Source organism: Procambarus clarkii, chromosome 62 (genome assembly GCF_040958095.1).
Source record: "Procambarus clarkii isolate CNS0578487 chromosome 62, FALCON_Pclarkii_2.0, whole genome shotgun sequence".
Lineage (NCBI taxonomy): Eukaryota > Metazoa > Arthropoda > Malacostraca > Decapoda > Cambaridae > Procambarus > Procambarus clarkii.
In genome coordinates, this window is record NC_091211.1 from 22,525,691 (window position 1) to 22,541,799 (window position 16,109).

Sequence of the window (16,109 nt, forward strand, 5' to 3'; positions counted from 1 at the left end):
TTTTTACATAATTTGTCATTTCTTTGCTAACATGATTAATGAAGAACATTGGGTAAAGCAGGGAAAGAAGTGGGAAACCTATTTTTTTGGTTATGAAAGTAAAAATGTTTTTGTTTTGTTTGTAAACAAAAGGTACACTTTCGTTTTGCCAGAGTACACTCTGAAGCCAACCAAGACAATATGATAAGTGTACAAGTGGTAAATTACGAAGTGATAAAATGAATGAGTTATAATAATCAGTGAAAAATAAACAGTCAATAACTAATTTTTTTCCTCAAGTAAGCAAGGGTTGTAGTTGGGTAAGTTGCATGATTGCTTATAATGCAACAGCTGCGTCTTTGAAGCTCGTCTCAGATGGGAGGTTTGTCAAAAAAATGCATGTTAATTGGCTTCAAACGTTGATTGCTCAAGCTGAAGGCTTTTACAAACATAAACCTCTTGAGCCATACAATTGTCGAAAGGATCGGTGGATGATCAGAAAATATTGCCAACTCAGAGACACAGTAAAGTTCTTTACTGCATTTTCTGTTCCAACTGATAAAAGTCGGATATAACTGACATTGCACAACCCGAAACTGTTATACGTGATGTTGATCAAAATACGTAACTAGTAACAGAGTTTGTGGGATTGTTACCAGTAAAAGGAAGAGCAGCAGCAGTAACGGCAGCAGCAGCAGCAGCAGCAGCAGCAGCTGATATCTTCATGAGTGTGGTCGAAGCACTGGAGAAATTAGGAGGTGATTGGACCAAAGCCGTGAGGCAGGCTATAGATGGAGCCCCGCGAACGATTGACAGGAAAGCTGGTTTGGCTACTGACTACAAAAGGAAAAGCTTCTGGTTGTGTAGCCAGACATGAATTTCAAAAATTGTGTTGCATTATTCATAGAGAAGTGTTGTGTGGTAAAATAATAAAAATGAATAATGTCATGGACATTATTCGTTGTTAATTAATAATGACAGTAACAGCAGTGAACCTCCACCGTGAGGTTCTGTGCTAAGATTCAAGGATAGAATCTTAGGCACAAACAGTTTAATTGCTTGTGCAAGTTTAACTGTCTAATCATACAAACAGTTTAACTGCTTTCTGGAAGAAAATGAGAATCTTCAATGATTGCAATATCCCAGTGATTGTCAGTGGTTAATTTGGGCAGCTGTACTAAAAGACATCAATGGACTACGTCGTGAAATAGATTTATTCTGGAACAGAAACGAATGGTTGTGCATGAACTGAAAGGAAATGAATGGGTTGCATACATTGCTCCCATAGTAGATACCACACAACTCTTATGTTACCTCAACATAAAGAAGATAAAAGTGAGAGTAATCTTTCATACTTTGCAACCTTGAAATCCCCGCAAGACTTGTTATGCTCAGATCCCACACAGATTTATAATATCTGTGTAGTGTCTAAGAACACTAATATCTAGTAACACCTGCAGTAAGATTTATAATATATATAAGGAGTTTTACAAAATATTTACTGACTATAAGTCACTGAGAAAGATTTCTCTATTTTTTAGAACCCGTATCAGTGTTAATGATACACAAAGTTAATAATGTTCTTCAGCTGGAAATAATTGATTTACAATATGATTCTGTTTTGAAAGAATTTTCAAGTGTTGATGCTGGAAATATTTTGCAATACACGGTTTAAATTATCCCAGAATGAAGTGTTTTGCTTCAAAGATTATGTTCATATTTGGAAGTCCACATTCACCTGAACTGATCTGAGTACAAGTTCAAGTACGTTTATTGAGATGAGAAGATACATCTTAGAAGGATAGAGTAGCGTAGCTGTTTTTGCCCTACATTCCCTGGAAACACAAACCGAAACTGTCTCTTTTTTCCGCTTGTTACAACTTGTAATATAGTTGTTACATCTTGGCTTAACGTGTTTATGACGTATTAGAACGTTGTTACAACGTGCTATATTGGTTGTTATAACTGGTTAGGAGGTGTTAAAACTTGTTCGAACGTTGTACCAACGTCGTAGTTTCGGTGTGTGTTTGGCGGGTTGTTGAGCTTGAAGCCCTTACTCCTTGTTTGTGTTACATCTGACTTTTAAAGAAGTGGATCAGTGTGAAGAGCTCTTTTCCGTAATGAACATTAGCAGATCTCTACTTGGTTCTCAACCTACAGATGCATACCCGCGTTCAATACCCAAGAATGCTGTTGCTCAGTCATTTGCTGCAGAATTTGACACCATGTGCCAGACTAAGATATACCAAGTGTTAGGAAGCAGCTCTACCAGAACAATATAGTTAATGTAGCTTACAGTTAATATAGTTAATAGTTAATAGCTTATAGTTAATATAGCTTACCATTATCATTTTCCTTCTTTTACGAGTACCTTCATTCTCGCCCTTCGAGGGGAAAATCTTCCTTGTCATGTCACGCAGCATCATGTAGAATTAAGGAGGAAATGTAGATGTTTATCTCTCAGAATGTTTGGTAACATGTTTATTGTTTGTGATGTGTGTCTATGTATGTACTAACACGTTGTACTGAACGGGGTGAGAATAGCTTGCGCTACCTCATCCCTTTGTGTGTATTTTACCTCAATAAACTTATTTCAATTTCAATTTCAATGTAGAATTATATACAATCTGGCCTCCATAACAGTATGAGTTTGACACTCTTGATATACCTATATACGACCAGAGTGGGTGCTAGATACTTTATGCTGGGAAATAGAGTGTTTATCAAGGATTGTCCTTAAGAGTAACCAGAACACGACACGGCTATATAATAAATTAAACCTTTAGTCTTTGTAAAGTACACCTTTAACGTTTGTTATATAATAAAGAAAACCTTTAGCCTTTGGAGGCTCTACTTGGAAGAATACTCCAAGAGGGTAATACTCCAATGTGGTTAGCACTCCAATTGTCCCCAGTCTTACAGCCCCCCTCCAAGATGTTCATTATCCAAGAGGCTCATATTTCAAGATGTTAATTATCCAAGAGGCTCATACTCCAAGATGTTAATTATCCAAGAGGCTCATACTCCAAGATGTTAATTATCCAAGAGGCTCATACTCCAAGATGTTAAAACAACACGATGTTAAATTTCAAAGAGGTTTATACAGAGAGAGAAAGAAAGAAAGAAAGAGAGAAAGAGAGAGAAAGAAAGAGAGAGAGAGAAGGGAGAAGATGAAGCATCATATTTGTGTGCATGCGCCAGTGCGTGTGATCGCGACCTACCCTCACACTTTCTCTCCCCCCCCCTACTACCTCCCCTCCCCTCACCCCTCATAATGTCTCCGTCTCTCACCAGCTGCCAAAGAAACCTAACGCCCCTAAACAAAAAAAAATGGAGCGAGAGTTAGCCTTCGCCTTTAATGGGATTCCCTCGTTAAGTCACCCAAAAAACATACCAGGACTTTTTTCCTCCATGCGGTTTATTCCTCCTCCATGCGGTTTATTCCTCCTCCATGCGGTTTATTCCTCCATGCGGTTTATTCCTCCATGCGGTTTATTCCTCCATGCGGTTTATAGCCATTCCCCCCCCGGTAAACCCCACTAGCGCCTCGTACAGTGTTATTTAGACAATCTGTTTTTTCTTCTTAGTAGTGTTGGGGAGGGAAGGGGAGGAGATTATAGGCCGTAATCTGCACCCCCGTCGTAGTAACCCAGGTTGCAATTCTTTTGACCATGTCGTGGCGCAGTAGACTAGAGCGTGTGCCTGGGAACACCCAGCGGATAGGTTGGAACCTTCATCTAGGCTCCTGTGGATCTGTTCGTAATCTGAATGTTAATATAATAACATTTCGTGGGCGGGACCCAATATGAGTGTAATCGGTCTATAGAATATATATATAAGTAATAGTTGAGTGTGGAATTGATCTATTACATGTAAACATCACTTGTAATCATTGGTCACCAGGGAAGTAAACATTACTTGACCATTGATCACCTGGGAAGTAAACATTACTATATCATTGATCACCAGGGAAGTAAACATCACTTGAGATCAAGTCCGGACTGAGTGTCGATTAGAGGAACAATGGTTGAGATGATCAACTAAGTCCGGATAGAGGTGTAAAGTGGTATTGTGGTAGTGGTGGTGGTGGGGTTAGTGGGGGTTGTGGTGATGGGGGGAGGGGGGGTTATGACGGCCTATGTTGATTCTAGCTTTTATATTTAAATGGTAAACACGGCTCTCTCATACCTCCAGTGCGCTCTCCTTTATGTACTGCTCTCACTAACCTTTGCAAGGAATGCTTTAAAACGGCTTTTCGTCCTCTGGCACAATGATATGCAGGTGATGTCTCTGGATGACCGCGTTACCCTAGGTCGGTCAAATCATTTCTCCTTCAACTTCTTAATCTTCCTCCTCTTTCATTTTCCATTCTGAATGGATATCAAACATCTTGTGTGTCTTGCTGCATATTTATATTCATCATTTTTATTAACTTGGGTATTACTCACATCATCCTCATTACTTCTATTACTCTTTCTACTTCTGTTATCATCATTTCTTCTTATTTAACTGTTCTTGCTTTATTAATATGTCTCCATCACTACCACATTTGTGATCCCCACATTCCTCGGTTTGTATATTTACTTTACTAATATTTCTTTAGGGCTCGATTCCTTGTGCTCGAAATGGTTAGTCACCCTTTCTTCATTCAGTTCTTATGTACCAGCTGCTTGTCCTCGTGTACCAGCTCCTTGCTTGTCCTCGTGTACCAGCTCCTTGTCCTCGTGTACCAGCTCCTTGTCCTCGTGTACCAGCTCCTTGTCCTCGTGTACCAGCTGCTTGTCCTCGTGTACCAGCTCCTTGTCCTCATGAACCAGCTCCTTGTCCTCGTGTACCAGCTCCTTGTCCTCATGAACCAGCTCCTTGTCCTCGTGTACCAGCTCCTTGTCCTCGTGTACCAGCTCCTTGTCCTCGTGTACCAGCTCCTTGTCCTCGTGTACCAGCTGCTTGTCCTCGTGTACCAGCTCCTTGTCCTCGTGTACCAGCTGCTTGTCCTCGTGTACCAGCTCCTTGTCCTCATGAACCAGCTCCTTGTCCTCGTGTACCAGCTGCTTGTCCTCGTGTACCAGCTCCTTGTCCTCATGAACCAGCTCCTTGTCCTCGTGTACCAGCTGCTTGTCCTCGTGTACCAGCTCCTTGTCCTCATGAACCAGCTCCTTGTCCTCGTGTACCAGTTCATGTTTCCCAATTCCAGCTTTTTTTTTTAGCCCAGTTCCTTATCATCATATCCTCTCCAGGTGATATGTTATTTTATTTGATAGTATTCTAGTCACAAAAGGGGGATACCCGGTGTTGCCCGGGTCTGTTTCCCCCCTCTATTTTTATCTCTTTGTCCTTCCCATCTCTCCTTTGTACCCCCTTTCAAAGAGAGCGGAAACAAATGTATGGGTCTTATAAGCTTCGCTTTTTCTTCCTCTTCTCTTCCGTTTTCCATTCTTCGTTCTTATCAGTCACAACTCCACGTTAATCACACGCAATATTTCACAATTGACTCTGAAAGATTCAATGAAAACAATTATATACACCTAAGGGTGTTTTATAATTAATTTTTTTTTTAAAGTACCACAACTCAGTGCAATATCCGAAGCTGACACTGCCACAATCCATAGTGCCACACCTCCAAGCTAACCTACTGTGCCACACCTCCAAGCTAACCTACAGTGCCACACCTCCAAGCTAACAAACAGTGCCACACCTCCAAGCTAACCTACAGTGCCATACCTCCAGGCTAACCCACAGTCCAAGCTCAGGTGCAATATTTTGAAAGCTAGGCGTCTCTGAAGTACCAATTAATCTTGAGGGGGAGGGGGGGAAGGAAGTTTGCAATAGGTATTGATGTGCATTCAGCTGCTCCATTGGTTATGGAAACGACTTTCTAAATTTAACTTTTACACTTCAGCAGAATACATATCGTCTGTTTTGTCACGTTCGGAACTCGTACATTTCTCCTGTGTAGCAGGAAGCTGATTCGTAAATTCGCATGAGTTTAGGAATTTTAGGCAATTATATATTGATGCTATTTGGTATTAGGCAGTTTTGTTTACATTTGAATTCACCCTTAATATCGTGTTTGTGTTGATCAATTTATAGTACATAAATTTATTATTTATTTGTATTGGATTTGTGTCTCTTTTGTTTCTTGTTTTTAGCTGTGACCAAGTTATTATCATCACTTTTATTATTATTATTATTATTTGGAAAATATATTTGTTGGTGTCACCACAGGTTATGGTGACTTTACAATAAACACAAACATGTCTATTTCATAAATGGTGAAATAATTTTCTATAGGATACGATGGAATAACATGTCCATAATAGTTTGTGTTTTGGTATCTTGGAAATTGTTTGTGTGTGTGTGTGTGTGTGTACTCACCTAGTTGTGCTTGCGGGGGTTGAGCTTCGGCTCCTTGATCCCGCCTCTCAACTGTCAGTCAACTGGTGTATAACCTCGAAAAAATAACTAATATACCCCTTCGATATTAATGAAAGCAATCGAACCAAACAATATAGTTTCTTGGTGGTAATGAATGCAAATTCATATAATTTAGATTCTGGCTCTAGTGGTGAATTATACTTAAAAGAGTTTACCTATTCACTCTGAATAAATAAATATATATATATAATATATATATATATATATATATATATATATATATATATATATATATATATATATATATAATATATCAAAAATCAATTCTCCAAAATTCATTTTTATTTCTAGTCTGACGCGACACGAGCGCGTTTCGTAAAACTTATTACATTTTCAAAGACTTTAGTTTACAAATACACAACTGAATAGAACTTACGCATCTCCGTTTTTATATCTACATTTGAGAGAGGTGGATGGGGTGAGGTGGCATTAATAGGGTATTAATTTCATCAACACAAGACAGAACAAGAGGTGGTATTAATAGGGTATTAATTTCATCAACACAAGACAGAACACGAAACAATGGGTATTGAATAGAAGTGATTGTAGAAAGCCTATTGGTCCATATTTCTTGATGCTTCTATATTGGAGCGGAGTCTTGAGATGGGGTTCACCTATATATATATATATATATATATATATATATATATATATATATATATATATATATATATATATATATATATATATATATATATATATATATATATATATGGTGTTTATGACTGAAATGCAGAAATGAGCTGAAGCGAAATTCCTGAGAGTCAAAATTACTCTTAATAGTTAAAATTCCTGTTGGAAACACGTGTGAAAGCACGAAAAATGTAAACGAAATATGCGAATATAATAACCATGTTCTATAAGATATTAAAGGCAGAGAGGTTTGGATCCTACACTCCCGAACCCCCCTGGAAAACAGGATCTCTGTTGAATAGCATTATTTAAGCCACACGAAATGCGTATGTATCATTTTAATGAATTTTTAAGACCACATTTTCTCTCAAGAAAAAAATTTCACGACCGTCTTGGTATCTAAAGAGAGTTTTGAGTCGTGTTTTTTTCTGTTTACTGTTAAAGAATATATGGCCAGCCAATTAATGCCAATTAATTGGCCAGCCAATTAATGCGCAACTATATTCTACCCACTTCAAGACTCCGCTCCAATATAGAAACATAAAGAAATATGGACCAATAGGCTTTCTACAATTACTTCCATTCAATACCCATTGTTTCGTGTTCTGTCTTGTGTTTGAATTTAATACCCATTCAATACCCATTGTTTCGTGTTCTGTCTTGTGTTTGAATTTAATACCCATTCAATACCCATTGTTGAAAGTTTGTTTTCACCTCATCCACCTCACTCAAATGTAGATAAAAACTCGAAGATGTGTAAGCTCTATTCAGTTTCAGTTGTGTGTTTGTAAACTAAAGTCTTTGAAAATGTAATAAGTTTTACGAAACGCGCTCAAGTGTCGCGTCAGACTAGAAATAAAAATGAATTTTGGAGAATTGATCTTTGAATTACCATCAACAGTGAAAAGAAACGTAAGAAAGATAGAGAAAATTCGTGTTAGATTATTAATCTTACTTTTTCGGCCATATTTAATAATATATGTCTACAGGAAAGACGGCTACCAAAATATATTAATATATATATATATATATATATATATATATATATATATATATATATATATATATATATATATATATATATATATATATATATATATATATATAACTGAAAACTCACACCCCAGAAGTGACTCGAACCCATACTCCCAGAAGCAACGCAACTGGTATGTACAAGACGCCTTAATCCACTTGACCATCACGACCGGACATAATGAGGTGATAGCCGAGGCTATATGAACCACCCCACCGCCGGCACTCGGATAGTTATCTTGGGCATAGCATTTTACCAAATCACCTCATTCTTTGGGGCACACGTGAGGAACACAAATGCGAACAAGCCTGAATGGTCCCCAGGACATATGCAACTGAAAACTCACACCCCAGAAGTGACTCGAACCCATACTCCCAGAAGCAACGCAACTGGTATGTACAAGACGCCTTAATCCACTTGACCATCACGACCGGACATAATGAGGTGATAGCCGAGGCTATATGAACCACCCCACCGCCGGCACTCGGATAGTTATCTTGGGCATAGCATTTTACCAAATCACCTCATTCTTTGGGGCACACGTGAGGAACACAAATGCGAACAAGCCTGAATGGTCCCCAGGACATATGCAACTGAAAACTCACACCCCAGAAGTGACTCGAACCCATACTCCCAGAAGCAACGCAACTGGTATGTACAAGACGCCTTAATCCACTTGACCATCACGACCGGACATAATGAGGTGATAGCCGAGGCTATATGAACCACCCCACCGCCGGCACTCGGATAGTTATCTTGGGCATAGCATTTTACCAAATCACCTCATTCTTTGGGGCACACGTGAGGAACACAAATGCGAACAAGCCTGAATGGTCCCCAGGACATATGCAACTGAAAACTCACACCCCAGAAGTGACTCGAACCCATACTCCCAGAAGCAACGCAACTGGTATGTACAAGACGCCTTAATCCACTTGACCATCACGACCGGACATAATGAGGTGATAGCCGAGGCTATATGAACCACCCCACCGCCGGCACTCGGATAGTTATCTTGGGCATAGCATTTTACCAAATCACCTCATTCTTTGGGGCACACGTGAGGAACACAAATGCGAACAAGCCTGAATGGTCCCCAGGACATATGCAACTGAAAACTCACACCCCAGAAGTGACTCGAACCCATACTCCCAGAAGCAACGCAACTGGTATGTACAAGACGCCTTAATCCACTTGACCATCACGACCGGACATAATGAGGTGATAGCCGAGGCTATATGAACCACCCCACCACCGCTATATGAACCACCGTGAGTTTTCAGTTGCATATGTCCTGGGGACCATTCAGGCTTGTTCGCATTTGTGTTCCTCACGTGTGCCCCAAAGAATGAGGTGATTTGGTAAAATGCTATGCCCAAGATAACTATCCGAGTGCCGGCGGTGGGGTGGTTCATATAGCCTCGGCTATCACCTCATTATGTCCGGTCGTGATGGTCAAGTGGATTAAGGCGTCTTGTACATACCAGTTGCGTTGCTTCTGGGAGTATGGGTTCGAGTCACTTCTGGGGTGTGAGTTTTCAGTTGCATATGTCCTGGGGACCATTCAGGCTTGTTCGCATTTGTGTTCCTCACGTGTGCCCCAAAGAATGAGGTGATTTGGTAAAATGCTATGCCCAAGATAACTATCCGAGTGCCGGCGGTGGGGTGGTTCATATAGCCTCGGCTATCACCTCATTATGTCCGGTCGTGATGGTCAAGTGGATTAAGGCGTCTTGTACATACCAGTTGCGTTGCTTCTGGGAGTATGGGTTCGAGTCACTTCTGGGGTGTGAGTTTTCAGTTGCATATGTCCTGGGGACCATTCAGGCTTGTTCGCATTTGTGTTCCTCACGTGTGCCCCAAAGAATGAGGTGATTTGGTAAAATGCTATGCCCAAGATAACTATCCGAGTGCCGGCGGTGGGGTGGTTCATATAGCCTCGGCTATCACCTCATTATGTCCGGTCGTGATGGTCAAGTGGATTAAGGCGTCTTGTACATACCAGTTGCGTTGCTTCTGGGAGTATGGGTTCGAGTCACTTCTGGGGTGTGAGTTTTCAGTTGCATATGTCCTGGGGACCATTCAGGCTTGTTCGCATTTGTGTTCCTCACGTGTGCCCCAAAGAATGAGGTGATTTGGTAAAATGCTATGCCCAAGATAACTATCCGAGTGCCGGCGGTGGGGTGGTTCATATAGCCTCGGCTATCACCTCATTATGTCCGGTCGTGATGGTCAAGTGGATTAAGGCGTCTTGTACATACCAGTTGCGTTGCTTCTGGGAGTATGGGTTCGAGTCACTTCTGGGGTGTGAGTTTTCAGTTGCATATGTCCTGGGGACCATTCAGGCTTGTTCGCATATATATATATATATATATATATATATATATATATATATATATATATATATATATATATATATATATATATATATATATATATATATGTCGTACCTAGTAGCCAGAACGCACTTCTCAGCCTACTATGCAAGGCCCGATTTGCCTAATAAGCCAAGTTTTCACGAATTAATAAATTTTCTCTAATTTTTTTCTTATGAAATGATAAAGCTATCCATTTCATTATATATGAGGTCAATTTTTTTTTATTGGAGTTAAAATTAACGTAGATATATGACCGAACCTAACCAACCGTACCTAACCTAACCTAACCTATCTTTATTGGTTAGGTTAGGTTAGGTAGCCGAAAACGTTAGGTTAGGTTAGGTAGTCGAAAAACAATTAATTCGTGAAAACTTGGCTTATTAGGCAAATCGGGCCTTGCATAGTAGGCTGAGAAGTGTGTTCTGGCTACTAGGTACGACATATATGTATATATATATATATATATATATATATATATATATATATATATATATATATATATATATATATATATATATATATATATTTATATTAACTGAGAGCCGGAATAACGTGGGTAATATATCATAGGTACCTCGAACTAGGGATGCAAAACCAGGAGCCCAACGGTCTCTCGACTGTACTATGAGCACTGATAATAAGGAAGGCTCTCACAGGTTACTGGGACCCGTCTGAGAGTTTTAACCCTTCCCTGGAGTGCTTCTGAGTGACAAGGTAATTACGTGTCCTTCATCCTCGAGAGTGAACGAAATGTGTTTGCTAGAGTTCAACCTGTCCCCTCTCGTTATCGACCCCAAGCTCTACGACCAGGGGTGGTGGTGGACGTCTACGACCACAGGGGGTAGTGGACCTCTACAACCACTGGGGGTAGTGGACCTCTACGACCAAAGGGAGGTATTGAATCTATTGAATCTCCGGGAAGGTGGTGAACGTCTACGACCAGGGGTGGTGGACCTCTACGGCCATAGAAGGTGGTGGATCTCTACGACCACAGGGGTGGTAGTGAACCTCTACGACCACATGGAGGTAGTGGACTTCTACGACCAGGAGGGTTGTGGTGAATGGCTCTTGAAGTTCAACGAAGTTACAGCTTGACCAAGTTTATGAGAGACCCTTATGGCCAAGGCAGGAGGACCCTCACGTCCTGATTTCGGGTTTGGCCACACTTTACTCTCAAAGACCGAGGGACAAGCACAATAATTTTAACAACGTAAACATTACCAACTCTGTTACCGGGGGTGAAATGCGTTATGTTTATTACCAGCATGGGCATCCATTCTCATCGAGTTTCAGTGTTGTTCCTCCTGGGTTTAAGTGTCCTCCATGACTAGAACACGTTGGGAAGAGGCCATGAACTGGTCTCAGTTTTGTCCATTATCAGAAAATTTAATAGAAAATTACAACATAATTACCAAGCTAAATACTCAAAATTTAAAACATATTTATGTCTCGAGATGTAAATCCACTTAACCCAATTTAGCATCGTAGGTACTTGTAATATCTACCTTACGGGATATTTAATTCTAACAAATTTGAAAATGAGTGAAATGTGTGTGGTTGAGTTTGGGCAAACTCCCTTGATCTTCCTCGCTTTTTCCAGCAATCTGTTCTTATGAACACTGTTCATGAGGTGTCCTTAGTGAACCTAACTGAAGGTTCGGTAATCCAACTGTCAAATTCCCACCTCCCTCCCTCCCCCTGTTCATGATTGAAAACCACTTTATACATCATTCTTGCAACTATTGCAACTTTCATGGAACAGGCTTCAGTTATTTTCTATGCTCGAAGTTCACCTGGAAAGACTTTAGCCAGTTCAATCATAAATAATATCAAACTTAACCAAAATGGGGGCCTCGTAGCCTGGTGGATAGCGCGCAGGACTCGTAATTCTGTGGCGCGGGTTCGATTCCCGCACGAGGCAGAAACAAATGGGCAAGTTTCTTTCACCCTGAATGCCCCTGTTACCTAGAAGTAAATAGGTACCTGGGTGTTAGTCAGCTGTCACGGGCTGCTTCCTGGGGGTGGAGGCCTGGTCGAGGACCGGGCCGCGGGGACACTAAAGCCCCGAAATCATCTCAAGATAACCTCAAGAAATACTTAATCTCACCTAGGCGTAGCTATACACTGAATTGTAAGATACATTTATATTATGATAAGAAAGAATTGTTATTACCCAGTACGTTAAGGTTGATGTGTGGGTCGTTGGGGGGACCACTGCTCAGCTTGGACAAGCATAACCTGAGGATGGGTTACTGCAACTGTTTAACTCATCTGAATCTCATCAGAGAGGGGGAGCTTGGACAACGAGAAAGAATTGCATAAAATGTTGCTGGTACTTTCCCAATAGGAGTGAGAGAGAACACTGTGGCTGACACTTACCAACAATGGTGTGGAGTGAGAGAGAACACTGTGGCTGACACTTACCAACAATGGTGTGGAGTGAGAAGAACACTGTGGCTGACACTTACCAACAATGGTGTGGAGTGAGAGAGAACACTGTGGCTGACACTTACCAACAATGGTGTGGAGTGAGAGAGAACACTGTGGCTGACACTTACCAACAATAGTGTGGAGTGAGAGAGAACACTGTGGCTGACACTTACCAACAATAGTGTGGAGTGAGAGAGAACACTGTGGCTGACACTTACCAACAATAGTGTGGAGTGAGAGAGAACACTGTGGCTGACACTTACCAACAATAGTGTGGAGTGAGAGAGAACACTGTGGCTGACACTTACCAACAATAGTGTGGAGTGAGAGAGAACACTGTGGCTGACACTTACCAACAAAGGTACGTTCAGTAGTCGTTGGCTTTCCTGAAAGCTGTGATCAAAGGACGTTTATTCGCACCCAACACCTGGTGGTCAAGATTAAAGAGAGAGAGAGACACCTGTGGTCCCCTAACACCTGTGGTCCCCTAACACCTGTGGTCACTGTTACCAGCTGTGGGATCTCTCTCTCCCTCTGTGCAATCAGCATGTCTTTAATCTCCAGGGACGGGAACACCGCTGTAGGAAGCCATGAAGAGCAGGCGGAAAGGGGTTACGAAGCCTCTACGTCCCTGACCACAATAAAAGTATACCTGGGCCCCTCCCCATTCCTTAATACAAACAAATACAATTTGTTTTCTAATTTGTTAACAAGAAAAATTGTTTTGTTTACAAACTGAGAAGAGAACTGGTGGGAGCGCGCGCGCGATACTTGACTCACTGGTGTAGTATAATCTGTGTATTTGGTAGTGGAAATGACCTCTATAAACGAGGCACCAAAGACCAGAAGTCTTACTCGAGATAATGAAAGATAGCAAAGTATTCATGATATTTGCCTTTGGAGTGGTAATTAGAGGAAGGGGTTTAAAGAGCTGAAAGTCGAGGCTCGTCGCTTTAATCTTCAACATTATCATTTACCTTTGATCTTAGGTTTCTTTAAAGGCGATAGTTAACAATTTACAGCCAGAGCAAAAAAACCGCTAACCTGCTCGAGGAAAAAACTCTTTGACGCCTTAAAAGACACAAAAGTCATATATGCTTCCATATGTCCATTTGGCTACTGTCAATCCCAACGATTTTAATATATAGGCAAGACATCATCATCTCCTTTAAATGCAATTAAAAGAGACAATGCACAAACAACAAAGCTCCAAAAAAGAACATGTAATTGCAACACACACATCCTGTCACCGGATATATCCTGACCAAAAATGAAGTAATCGACATGTTTGTAATTACCTAAGTGTAGTTATAGGATGAGAGCCACGCTCGTGGTGTCCCGTCTTCCCAGTACTTTTGTCGTATAACACTTTGAAACTACTGACGGTTTTGGCCTCCACCACCTTCTCACTTGTTCCCACCGTCTAGCATTCTGTTTGCATGCAAAACAGTGTGTGTATGTTGACCAGACCACACACTAGAAGTTGAAGGGACGAGGACGTTTCGGTCCGTCCTGGACCATTCTCAAGTCGATGTCCAGAGTGTGTGTGTTGTGTGTGTTGTGTGTGTGTATGTGTATGTGTATGCATGTGTGTTCATCTGTGTAATATTTCCTGAAGCGTTTAGTGATTAATAAACAGAACCAGCATCGACGACAAAAACTTTACAAAATACTAATGAGGTTCATACAAACTTGTGATAAACATCTCCCATACATAATCCTCACAGCTAATTAAAAAGATGTTACAATATAACTTGAAATAATAGTAAAAAATAAATCCAGTTCAGCCATTAATTACATTAAGAAGGATTAAGTATAGTGGATGCTCACACCCAATGTGACAAAACTGACTCGTCAGCCCATGCAGGACCCTCATAGGGAAAAATAAGACAATGAAATTTAACATTTTGGCAATTGTGCAACCGGTCCTCTCGACTAATTCATCTCAATTTGTCATTATAGTCTCCAACGTACAAATTACAAAGTATTACGAAAAGCAGCGACTCACAAATATCCTCCTTTTCTACGCATGGATTGGTTAGGTTAGGTGCGTGGCATGGGTTCGTGCGTTTCTCATTAGGTTAGTACTCTGTATTTTGAACGTTGTGGCAAATGGAGAGATAGGGCTCGTCACCTCTCTCTTGCCTATTTATTGCCTTGTCTTGATCCCTTATCCATGAAGTTACAGCCCCGCTCCAGTGTCAGGTAAGTCCACTACGGGCTCTCCATAGCCCGTGCTACTTGGAACTTTCAGTTCCAAGTAGCACATCTAAAACAACAACTTCCCTTATCAAAATCGACTTGAGAATGGTCCAGGACGGACCGAAATGTCGTCGTACCTTCACTTTCTAGTGTGTGGTTTTGTCAACATATTTCAGCCACGTTATTGTGACTCGTCGTCTGCAAAGGGCTGAAGTATGACCCCCAACCCGGCCATGCTTTGCCAGATATATGTGTTTGGTCGTGTGTTTGAAGCTCGTTAACTTCCGAAGAGAGTTATTAAGGCCACAACACGAGCTTATTGACCATCCAACAAGTATATTTTTGTCCTGAATCGACTTGATAATGGTCCAGGACGGATCGAAACGTCGTCGTCTCAATCATTTACCGGTGTGTGGTTTAGTCTTTTGTCCTGAATGTTCATAATTTAGGACCGAGGAAAATTTTGTGTATATACACCAATAGTAAGGTACATCTCTCATGGTATATATTTCCCAGTTTATATTTTTTCGTGTAGCATGTGAAAACATTTTCATATTAGTTTAATTAGCAACGGGAAAAATCTTCAGTGAGATTTTAACACACTGAAATTAATGAGACCCCTTACCTGCTCACTTTCTTCTAGGGGAAAATCCTTTAAACGTCGGTAAAACTTATTTTCCTAAGTTCTTTCCTTTAATTCACATATTAAATCACCAGAAAAATCTAATACTTTTTCACGTCTTTCTCTTTAAAGGCGATATTTGGTACATTTCATAACTTCGCAAAGGGTTGCTTACTTTCTTCAAGAAATTCTGGAATTCCCCACAAACAGGAGATCACCTTTAAGGCTTTTTCCACACTACTCTAGACTATTATATTACCCTCGTTAAGGTCAGGGATTTACGCTAACAGGTGAACATGGTAATGGTGTCTTTGTATACCCAGGACGGCCCATGACACCCTACTGGAAATGGACGATACCTTGAGGTTACCTTGAGGTGCTTCCGGGGCTTAGTGTC